The sequence below is a fragment of the Hordeum vulgare genome, chromosome 3H, assembly GCF_904849725.1.
Source record: "Hordeum vulgare subsp. vulgare chromosome 3H, MorexV3_pseudomolecules_assembly, whole genome shotgun sequence".
In the NCBI taxonomy this organism is placed as follows: Eukaryota; Viridiplantae; Streptophyta; class Magnoliopsida; order Poales; family Poaceae; genus Hordeum; species Hordeum vulgare.
This window is the reverse complement of record NC_058520.1, coordinates 548,895,765-548,908,304: the sequence shown is the minus strand read 5'-3', so window position 1 is coordinate 548,908,304 and position 12,540 is coordinate 548,895,765.

Below are 12,540 nucleotides of genomic sequence, written 5' to 3'. Positions count from 1 at the left end.
TCACCATGTTGACTCGAGCTGATCTGGGGTTGAACTTGACAAGAGCGTTCCTTGGAGGTTTGCCTAGAGGAGGAGACGGCAGTCGGAGCTGAGAAGTACATTTGTTGGCATAGTGACCATTCTGCCCACACTTGTGACAAGTGACATCTGCTGGGTGCCGGTACTGAGTCTGAGGAGGCCCATGCTTCTGATGTTGGAATCTCTGCTGGAAGACAGGGTTGGGTGGGTGGGAAGAACCACGACCACCTGAGTGCTTAAGCTGCTGCGAGTGCCGAGGAGGAGGAGGAGAAACCCAAAACTTTTGTTGCTTCTGAACCACCTGAGTCGAGGAAGAGATGGAATCTCTGAAGCGCTTCTTGGAATTCTCCACCCTGAGCAAGGTTGCCTCTGCTCTGAGAGCTAGGTTGTAGAACTTGTCGAACTCCTCAGGATCGTGCAACGCAAGAGCTAACTGCAAATCTTCTTTCAAGCCACCCCTGAACTGATAAATCTTGCTCTTCTGATCCGGGATATCCTGCAGCGCGTAACGGGCCAGCTCGTGGAATTCAACGTTGTACTTGTACACGGAATTGCCACCCTGCTTCAAAGGCCTGAACTTCTCACGCATCTCCTCCACAAAACTGGAAGGGATGTAGTGGGATCTGAAGTCATGACAGAACTCATCCCAAGAAATCACCCTGGCGCCTCTGGAGTCCTTCAGCTGCTGCCACCATATAGAAGCATGCCCCTTCAACTGAAACGTTGCAAACTTGACATAATCCTCCGGACGCACATTGCTACACTCGAAATGTTTGTTCATATCACGGATCCAATCTTCTGCATCAAATGGCTGGTCGCATGAAGTGAGCGTCTTTGGCTGGTTCGACAGAAACTGACTCAGACTCGAAACTGATTTCCACCATGTTGAAAATTGCCTTGTTGTTGGTTGGCTCTCTCTTGCAGCAACTGAATCAACATCTAGGTGTTTGCATTAGTAGTTGTCATCATCGCTTGCCAGGCCTCTGCAGGAGGAGGCGGCGGCGGAGGAGGGTTCTCCGAAGGAGGAGGTGGAGGCGGCATATCCTCACGCCCTGGGTTCTGACGAGTCAGAGGAGCCATCCTGAAGACGGACAACATATTAGTCAACAGAATAATTGAAGATATTTCTGAATCAAAAGACAGAATATCTGAACAGAATTTAACAATTGCACTTGAACAACATAGCAAGAATGCATCCTCAAAGTGACGGACTACAAAATTCCGATAGGGACCACTGCAAACAAGTGTGAGCTAGAATTGCTCGGAACAAACATATGATCGAGATTTCCCCAACCTCAATCATGCGTATGTAGGAAGATAGTCCTATAAGATACTACTTGATATCCCACCTATGAATTCCCGAAATAACTGGTCATGCAATCTGGTACACAGATACAAGGAGTATATCACACAACTCCTAAACTAACCCGTCACCTGTATCACATCCGTTAACACACAACCAACATCTCGGACCTTCATCTAGAATAGACCCTCGTGATCACAACGATACTAAGTATGCAGTACTCCCGAACAATCTGCACCAGTACTGGGGACATTGGGGTTATCTCGCCACTACCAGTATTGAAGCAATTACGAACATCCTTTGTTCTTAGATACTCAGAAATCTGAATGATGGCGATGTGCGCAAGAATCCCCTGGAGCTCAACTCCCCTGAAACTCAAAGCAGATAGGAGGCACCAGGACAGGACTCCATCACATAGAAATCATATAGATTTCACAAATACCCGCGTGATCCAAAAAAAATTGAGCGAGAAAAGGAGTAGAGTTAAAGATTTCCTAAGCCGGGAACCTCACCAGAACATAGAAGAGGAGAAAAAAGAATCCTACTCTCCGATATAACTAAGACTCAAAACATTTTCTAGACTCGACTCGGCCAAGTACGATCACACAAAGGCTCCTATGGTCGTAAGGCTCTGATTACCAACTTGTAACAACCAAGATGCGGTCCTTTCTGATCTAGGGATCGAGGCCCCGAATTGGAAAGGAGCGCATCTAAGCGTCTCGCAAACAGGTAACACAGCACATACATAATAATAAAAGCTAGACAATCAGGGGTTCAATTGCCTTCTCATAAATATATCAGAGTTCATCACGCATACAACCAAAGTAGTTCCGCTACGGACTACAAAACAAGACAAAAGGCTATGCTACCTTGCCTGCTGGCCCATGATCACGACCACGCCTCAATCTTTTGGATAGTTCACGTACAGGCGATCGGTCTCCTCATTGTACTGCCACGCCAGCTGCGTGCCGTCGAGATCATCTGTCTCTGGTGTACCTGAACCTGTTGGTATTGTGGAGGAATCCGTGAGCCACGGGGACTCAGCAATCTAAGACCTTGGTGCCAGAACTAGTCAAGTTATTAGGTAGGATAAGGTGAAGTGGTTAAGGTTGCAGCATCCTAAGCTTGATATGGTGGCTAACTTACGCAGAACGTTTATGAAGGTGGACTATACTAGCGGTCGTGAATACTTGATCACTAAGTGATCCTGAACACCTACCTACGTCATTCATAACCCCACCGTGTTCCCGATCGAAGAGAGATCTTCGAGGGGACAGTCACGGTTACGCACACAGTTGGCAATTTTATTAGCTTTTGTTTAAGTTGTCTAATACCGGATGTTAAAAAAATATTCCAAGTTGCCACATAACCGCGGGCACGGCTTTCCGAAAGATTAAACCCTGCAGGGGTGCTCCAACTAGTCCATCACAAACGTACACAGGCCGCAAAGTAATCCTCTATCACGAATCTCGTGATCTCGTCGGATTCCTTAGAGGAAAACCTCAACTCTGGGGACAACGAAAGCTTCCTTGGGATTCCTATACGCAAGATAGATCGCTAAGGTAAGGCAAGGCTAGCACGACCTCCCGACGTGTCGACGACCCTGATAAGAGCCGCGTATCTCAGTCTCAGGACACGCTGGATGAGCTACGCGCACGATGGCCTGATAGAAATCACTCAAGTTGCCGTGAGTTGGCCCCGAGCAGTGCCCAGTTTGAACCAACACTCATGAGGAGCATTGGCCTGGGTTGTTGATTAAGTTCCTCGGGGTAGCTATTCCCTATGCAGATTATTATTAAGTGATTAGCAAATTAACACCAATGTTGGGTCCTGCCGGACAAGCCTTAGCACTACGCGACTTATCGAGGGGGTCCCCATAACAACCCCTAACGTGTTAGGAGTGATCAATATGGAATCAAACACCGGTAGCCGGTAACTAAGGCGGCAATAACGGAACAAAGCACCCGGCAAAAGGCTAGGCCTTCCGTCATTTACCAAGTATATAGGTGCATTAATTAAATAACAGAATTTAATATAATGATATCAAGCTCATGTTATCACATGAGTCAAAGCACCTACATCTAGCAACGCTAACATTAGTAGCTAGGCAAAGCCTACTTTGCCATTCAAGTTTGCTAGGAAGGGATCAGTGTTTGGGTTCATGGCATATCAAGAGGAAAATATTTCAGTGGTAGGCAGCGAGCATATGACAAAGGAAACATAATCTAGCATAACAAGTCTAGAGATGGAATCAAGGTCATATCATCTTGCTTGTGAGATCCTCATCTTGGAATGGTTCTTGATCGTCCTGCACGTACTCTCCTGACTCCACATATTTGTTCTCCGATTCCGGTGCTACCCAACATAAGTATAACATCCAATGAACAACAGCACCTCAAGATGCAACAAGCACATGATGCATGAGATGAAAATGAGCATGCATCACTATTTCTATCACTAACACAAGCTTAAGAAGCTAAAACAAGTTCCTGGACAGAACTGCATGCTAACCTATTTTGACATGCATGAGAATGACATTATCAGATGCATCTCGTGAAAACGATGCAAAACCATATAAAGAACAATACAATCGGAGCTACGAATCAACGGGAATCAACTACACAAGATATGAAGATCTACGTGTCAACATCATCACCACACACTCAAATGGCACAAATCTGGTATTCCCAGGTTGCCAAGACATAAAACAACACATCATGGATGGGGTGGAGCAAAGAAGAACACCACAACATCAACTAAGCACTCACAACCATCAAAATGACAAAACTACACAATCTGCCATAAACTGCATCGTAGCACATTGTGAGCTACATGCAAAGCACCTACAGCCACCCAACTATGACAAATAATATATGTGGCTGTAGCTAGCCAAGAATACTACCAGCACAAGCAAGAATCACACAAAAAGGAATTAAACACAGAAAGTTATAAGGATACAAACTTGCCCAAAACCATCAGATCTCAGGGACTTAGTGAAAATTCCTGCACCTAACTTTCTGTCTTTGCTCTGAAGCTTTTTGAAAGCAGCCAAAACAATACCTACATGTCTCCAAATGACATGAAATTTTATAGGGAGCTAGAGAAACATATCAGGTCCAACTTTCTAGTTGAAAGCTCGGGCTAAATCACAACACAATGACCAGCAAAACCTCATCTACAGGAGAAGAAAATATGAACAGATTCTCAGACTAATCTGGAATTTCAGCCACATGCCTACTTTGAGTGGGCATAACTTGCACATATGGAATCCTAATCATGATATGAAACCAACAAGAGGTAGAGGGGGTCACCCTCTACTAGCACAACCAAGAAACAAACACAAGAGCACATCACAACTCATGGAACCAAGCTCTAAACATAGAAGAAAATGAAAATATGTCATCTCCAGAAAATGTTCCAATGGCAAACCTGAGTTCACCAATGGGTTCCTTGGGTGATTCTACCACGAAATCATATATAATATGCATACTCTTGTTTAGGGCAAGTGGCCACAAACTAGGAAGGAAAAGCTACACAGATTCCTACATAGTGAATAGTGCAACATTTCATGCAACTCTCACTAGAACAACTATCACATAGCTATGCTCATGTGCACAAAGACAATATGTACATGAGGGTTTAGACCCCATGTTGGTGTCAAGCACATCAACAACACATACACTTCTCTCACTATATCACCCACACACACACACATCATGCATACACTAGCATCACCACATGTGTGTGCAACACATACACACACATGCACACACCTACTGCCATATAACTAGCCACATAAGCACAATGAAACAAGCCACCTACACATACTACTATACAAGGGAAGCACCACACACACTACTTATGTGAGCATCACCACATGTGTGTGCACACACCTACACCTCACATATGAACACACATACTCACATACAATCTTCCACCTCTCTAGCCAGAAAAAGAGAAATACAATGCCAGTTGTCACCTATTGAATTAGGCACAAGTGTAGCAAACAATGCAAAGGGGAAAAATAGCAAGAAGGAAAAAAAGAAAAAGGGGCAGCCTGGGATTCGAACCCCCGTGCCCCTGGTGCAACACCACTGCACAACCACTGCGCTACTACCTTCTGCTCAACAGAGTAGGATGCCCACACAGGTTAACCAGTCCCTGTGTGCTACTGTGCAGGAGCAAGCAAAACAAATAAAAGGTGCGGAGGGGGGGAATGGAACCCGCGCCCTCCATCAGGCACACAACACTTGCTACCACTGGGCTACCATACGGCGTCTGAAAATATAAGCACATCGAAACAGAAAAAGAGCCCCTCTCTGCTTATCTGCTGCCGACGGCTTGCCGGAACAGAGGAGGGGTCTCGCCGGCGCTACTCTGCTGCTGCTGCGCTACGACGGGAGGCACTAGGGCTACGAGGAGGACACCCCTCTCTGCTGCCAAAACCTGCGAGCACCACACCACATACAATCTCTGCACCCCAAGCAAACACATGCACCACGAGCAGCTCTCTGCTACGGAACACTTCGCCGGCGACCGAAACAGAGGTGGACGGCGGTGACTACCACGACCACCAACGGCCAAACTACGCTGCGGAGGGGGAAGTAGGATCCGCAGGGGAACCATTCCCACCTCGAAATCACCCTTGAGTCGCAGCTATCAACGAGCAAAAGCTGCTGTCGTCTACAAGCGTTGCACCCTGCTACTGCACCCGAGTGACCCAACGATGAGGAGCTCGAGTCTATGCTCTAGAGAGGAAGGAGCTGGTCTAAGTTGTTCACCGAGGGGAAGACGAGAGAGGAGGGCGTTGCGTCATGGAAGAAGAAGAAGCGGCGACGAGGTGCAGCAGGTACGACCACCATAGAGGAGGAAGAGGAGGACGACGAGGCTGACGACGTGGTCGCTCCCGTTGCTCGCTCTTGACAGGAATGGGCCCCCCTTGACCACGGCACCCTCTTGCACTGGTTGGAGCAGGAGGAGGAGCAACGATCCGCCGACGTCGAGCTCACCTGGAGCCGGCGATGGCGTTGGAGACGAGGAGGAACTTCCTGGTGGCGCTGGAAGGAGGAGAGGAGGGGGAAGATGGAACCCTAGCTGCAGGGGAAGACGAGCCACAGCTTATAACACCTCGGGGGGGGGGGGAGCTTGAACCGCAAGATCAAGGCAAGGGCGATCGGGAGGCTGAGAGTTGTTCGTACAGGCGTGACGTCCCCAGGAGGAAGACGAGCGACGGTGAGGTGGGCTCCTGGCGCGAAGAGGAGGAGAAGATGGGCCGGCCTAGGTGGGAGGAAGCCCACTGGCGCTACTTAAAAGAAAAACAAACCCCTGTGGGCTCTTCTATTTAAAGGAAAGGCGAGAAAGAAAAAAAATAAAATAAGGCAAAAACTACTGGGGATAAATCAAAGAAAATACCCCGTGGTCATAGAAAAATATGACCTATTTAAATAAAACAAGAACAAGATTTTTAGGAGCAAGTAATATTTCACAAAACAGAATTAATGCCTCTGTTTTGTATTTATTGCACCTATTTAAAACACTTTTTAAAATCACCAAACTTGCACAACTTAACACCCACAATATCCCCTAATTAACAGACATTTTTAAACCAGCTTAGGAGCAAGTAAATATTTGAACTAGGGAATAAAGAGAGAAAATGGTCTTTGAATTGAGAAGGGCTTTGGAGTAAACAACCACCACATCATATCTACTCACCCCACATCTCATGAGCATCACACATGAACTCACAAGATCACAACACAAGGAAGCATAAGACCACAAAGCAACATCACAAGACATGACATGAAATGATATGTTATGCATGCATGCAAGGGAAGGAAGTAATAAGGGACACACATGAAATCATGGCTCAAAATGACAACATCATATCCAAGACAAGGTGGACCCACTTGCAATAGGTTTCAAATATGGCAATTACACACTTGGGGCATTACAATAACAGTGGTAGATAGGTTTTTAGCAAGGTAATTGGTAACAAGTAACAAGTAACAATAGTAGCAAAGGTGCAGCAAGGTGGTCCAATCTTTTTTTATAGCAAAGGACAAGCCTGGAAGTTTTCATATATAAAATAAAGCGCTCTGGAGGACATATGTGGATTTTTGTTTAGTCATGTTCATCATGTTAAGTTGATCCGCGTTCGTCATTTTGATAATTTGATATATGGGAGGACCGGTGCTTAGGTGTTGTTCTTACTTGAACAAACAACCTACTTATGATTATCCCTCTCACAAGCATCCGCAATTACAAAAAAAGAATTAAGATAAACTAATACAACTACAAACAACGTAATAATAGCTTGAAACATTTGGATCCAAATCAGCCCCTTACGGAATAACTCATAAACTAGGGTTTAAGCTCATGTCACTCTCGCAACCCATCGTCTACTTATTACTACACAATGCCTTCCCTTAGACCCAAAGTATGGTGAAGTGTCATGTAGTCAACGTTTAAATGACATCACTAAAGGAAGCAACAACATACATATCATCAAAATATCGAACGAATACCAACTTCACATGATTAATTATAACAAGACTTCTCCCATGTCCTCGAGAACAAAAAAACTACTCACAAATCTTCATCATGTTCAATATCAAAGGTATGATAAATACGATAAAAGGTCTTAACATATTATATTCCACCAAGTAAACCAACAAGCTCTGGTGGCCGGAGGGGCCGTAGGAGAGGCATGGAGGGGGGCTCGCAATGCGGGAAGAGGGAGGCACCGCAGAAGGCTGGCAACTATGGGGATCGGGGCCGCCTTGGTGGTCACGTGCGAGGGGCGTGTTGTGTGGCGGCGGGCACGGGAACGAGAGGGTGAGGGAGAGATTGAGCAAGAGAGGAGATGGGGATCGGGCAGAGCTGCCCGTGTCGGTGGGGCTAGCGGGTGCAGGTGGGCCTTGGGGTAGGATTAGGGTAGGCATTGATCCGGATTCGGGTAGGATTAGGGTGGGCCTTGGGGTATGATTAGGGTAGGATTAGGGTGCAGGTGGGCTAGGATTAGGGTAGGCATTGATCCGGATTCGCATTAAAAACAATATTACCAAGATGGGTCTAATCGCCCCTCCGATCTAACTCGAACGGTTGCGTAAAAATAGACTAGGGGGTCCTACTGAAAAACAAATGGTGATTTGCGGTAAAACGGGGTTGATTCGGATCCAACGGTCACGATCGCCCGGTTCGGGTTCCGGGAGGTTTTCGCGCTAGGTTGCGGCAAGCTCGGTGCATTGTGTAGAGGGGCTAGGCAGAGATGAGAGGGAAAACGGGCGCCCGGCAACTATTTTAAAACACCGATAAAACGTCCGACGGTAGACCGACTACGGTGCCGCTACGGTCGAACGTTCGGGTACCAGACGGACTCCGATTGCGACGAAATTTGACGGGCGGACTACCTATATTAAAATAAGACCGTGATACGTCCATTTTGCATCATGTTTTCATGTTGATATTTATCGCTTCTTTGGCTGTTATTTCACTTCACGGTACTATTCTTATGCCTTTTCTCTCTTATTTTGCAAGGTTTACATGAAGAGGGAGAATACCGGCAATTGGAATTCTGGCCTGAAAGTGGAGCAAAGTTGAGATACCTATTCTGCGCAACTCCAAACGCCGTGAAAATCAACGGAGATTTTTTTCCCAATATATAAACAATACTGGGCCGAAGAAGTGTCGGAGGGGCACCAGGGGGTGCCCACAAGCCTGCACGGCGCGACCACCCCCCCAGGTCGCGCCATGGGGGCTTGTGGGCAGCCCACTGGCCCCCCTCTTTTGCTATATGGAGGGTTTCGTCCAGGAAAAAATGAGAAGGGAGCTTTTTCGTGGTTTCGCCGCTGCCACGAGGCGGAACTTGAGCAGAACCAATCTAGAGCTCCGGCACGACGATCCTGCTGGGGAAACTTCCCTCCCGGAGGGGGAAATCATCGCCATCGTCATCACCAACATTCCTCTCATCGGAGGGGACTCTTCACCATCAACATCTTCATCAGCACCATCTCATCTCCAAACCCTAGTTCATCTCTTGTAACCAATCTCCGTCTCGCGACTCTGATTTGTACTTGTAAGGTTGTTAGTAGTGTTGATTACTCTTTGTAGTTGATGCTAGTTTGATTACTTGGTGGAAGAGTTTATGTTCAGATCCTTGATGCTACTCATTACACCTCTGATCATGATTACGATTATGCTTTGTGAGTAGTTACTTTTGTTCCTGAGGACATGGGATAAGTCATGCTAATAATAGTCATGTGAATTTGGTATTCGTTCGGTATTTTGATATGTTGTATGTTGTTTTTCCTCTAGTGGTGTTATGTGAATGTCGACTACATAGCACTTCACCATTATTTGGGCCTAGAGGAAGGCATTGGGAAGTAATAAGTAGATGATGGGTTGCTAGAGTGACAGAAGCTTAAACCCTAGTTTACGCGTTACTTCGTAAGGGGCTGATTTGGATCCACTAGTTTAATGCTATGGTTAGACTTTGTCTTAATTCTTCTTTCATAGTTGCGGATGCTTGCGGGAGGGGTTAATCATAAGTGGGATGCTTGTCCAAGTAAGGGCAGTACCCAAGCGCCGGTCCACCGACATATCAAACTATCAAAGTAACGAACGTGAATCATATGAACATGATGAAACTAGCATGACAGAAATTATCGTGTGTCCTCGGGAGCGTTTTTCCTCCTATAAGACTTTGTCCAGGCTTGTCCCTTGCTACAAAAGGGATTGGGCCACTTTGCTGCACCGTTGCTACTTTTGTTACTTGTTGCTTGCTACGAATCATCTCACCACACAATCACTTGTCACCGATAATTTCAGTGCTTGCAGATATTTCCTTGCTGAAAACCACTTGTCAGATCCTTCTGCTCCTCGTTGGGTTCGACACTCTTACTTATAGAAAGGACTATGATTGATCCCCTATACTTGTGGGTCATCAAGACTCTTTTCTGGTGCCGTTGCCAGGGAGTGAAGCGCCTTTGGTAAGTGGAACTTGGTAAGAAAACATTCATATAGTGTGCTGAAATTAATTGTCACTTGTCACTATGGATACTAATCCTTTGAGGGGCTTGTTCGGGGTATCTTCACCTCGAACGGAAGCACGAATGGTTGCTCCTCAACCTGCTGCACCTACTGAAAATATTTGCTTTGAATTTCCTTCGGGTATGCTTGAGAAACTGCTGGCTAATCCTTTTACAGGAGACGGAACATCACATCCATTCTTGCATCTAATCTATGTAGATGAAGTTTGTGATTTATTTAAGCTTGCAGGTGTGCCCGAGGATGATGTCAAGAAGAAGGTCTTTCCTTTATCTTTCAAGGATAAGGCGTTGATATGGTATAGTCTATGTGATGATACTGGATCATGGGACTATAATCGGTTGAAATTGGAATTTCATCAAAAGTTTTATCCTATGCATTTAGTACATCGTGATCGAAACTATATTTACAATTTTTGGCCTCGTGACAGAGAAAGCATCGCTCAAGCTTGGGGGAGGCTTAAATCAATGCTATATTCATGCCCCAATCATGAGCTCTCGAGAGAAATTATCATTCAGAACTTCTATGCTCGTCTTTCTCATGATGATCGCACCATGCTTGACACTTCTTGTACCGGTTCTTTTATGAAGAGAGATATTGACTTCAAATGGAATTTGTTGGAGAGAATTAAACGCAACTCTGAAGATTGGGAGCTTGAAGAAGGTAAGGATTCAGGTATGAATTTCACTTTTGATTGCGTTAAATCCTTTGTTGAGACAAATACCTTTAGTGATTTTAGCGCTAAGTATGGACTTGACTCTCAGATAGTACCTTCATTGTGTGAATCTTTTGTTGCTCATATTGATCTCCCCAAAGAGAAGTGGTTTAAATATCATCCTCCTTTAGAAGTCAATGTATTTAAACCCACTCGAGTTGAAGAGAAAGTCATTACCTATAATGATCCCGTGGTTCCCAGTGCTTACATTGAGAAACCACCTTTCCCTATTAGGATAAAGGATCATTCTAAAGCTTCAACTGTGATACGTAGAGGCTATATTAGAACACCTACACCCCCTGAGAAAATTAGAGTTGAACCTAGAATTGCTATTATCAAAGATCTTCTCTCTGAGGAAGTTGAGGGACATAATATTCACTTTTGTGAAGATGCTGCTAGAATTGCTAAACCTCACGCTAGAGACAAACATAGGCCTGTTGTTGGCATGCATGTGGTTTCTGTTAAGATAGGATATCATTGCTATCATGGTTTATGTGACTTGGGTGCTAGTGTTAGTGCAATACCTCAATCCTTATACGATGAAGTCAAAGATGAGATTGCACCTGTTGAGATAGAACCTATAGATGTCACTATTCAGCTTGCCAATAGAGATACTATCTACCCCGTGGGAATTGTTAGGGATGTTAAAGTCTTGTGTGGTAAAACGAAGTATCCTGCTGATTTCCTCGTTCTTGCTACCGCACAAGATAGCTTTTGTCCCATCATATTCGGTAGACCTTTTCTCAATACTGTCAATGCTCATATTGATTGTGAGAAGCAAACTGTCATTGTTGGCTTTGAAGGTGTGTCACACGAGTTCAATTTCTCTAAGTTTGGTAGACAACCTCATGAAAAGGAGTTTCCTAGTAGGGATGAAACTATTGCCTTAGCTTCTATTGTCGTGCCTCCTACTGATCCCTTAGAGCAATACTTGCTTGAGCATGAAAATGATATGCATATGGATGAAAGGGATGAGATAGATAGAGTTGTCTTAGAACAATATCCTATCCTTAAGAATAATCTGCCTGTTGAACTGCTTGGGGATCCACCCCCACCAAAGGGTCATCTTGTGTTCGAGCTTAAACAGTTGCCTGATACTCTTAAGTATGCCTATCTTGATGAAAAGGAGATATATCCTGTTATTAACCCTAAACTCTAAGGAAGCACCGTGCTGCTATTGGATATACTCTTGATGATATTAAGGGCATTAGTCCCACTCTATGCCAGCACAAGATCAAAACTGATCCTGATTTCAAACCAGTTGCTAATCATCAAAGGAGATTGAATCCTAAGATGAAAGAAGTAGTAAGAAAAGAAATACTAAGGCTCCTGGAAGCGGGTATTATCTATCCTATTGCTCAGAGCGATTGGGTGAGTCCGGTGCATTGCGTTCCTAAGAAGGGAGGCATCACCGTTGTCCCTAATGATAAGGATGAGTTGATCCTACACATGATTATTA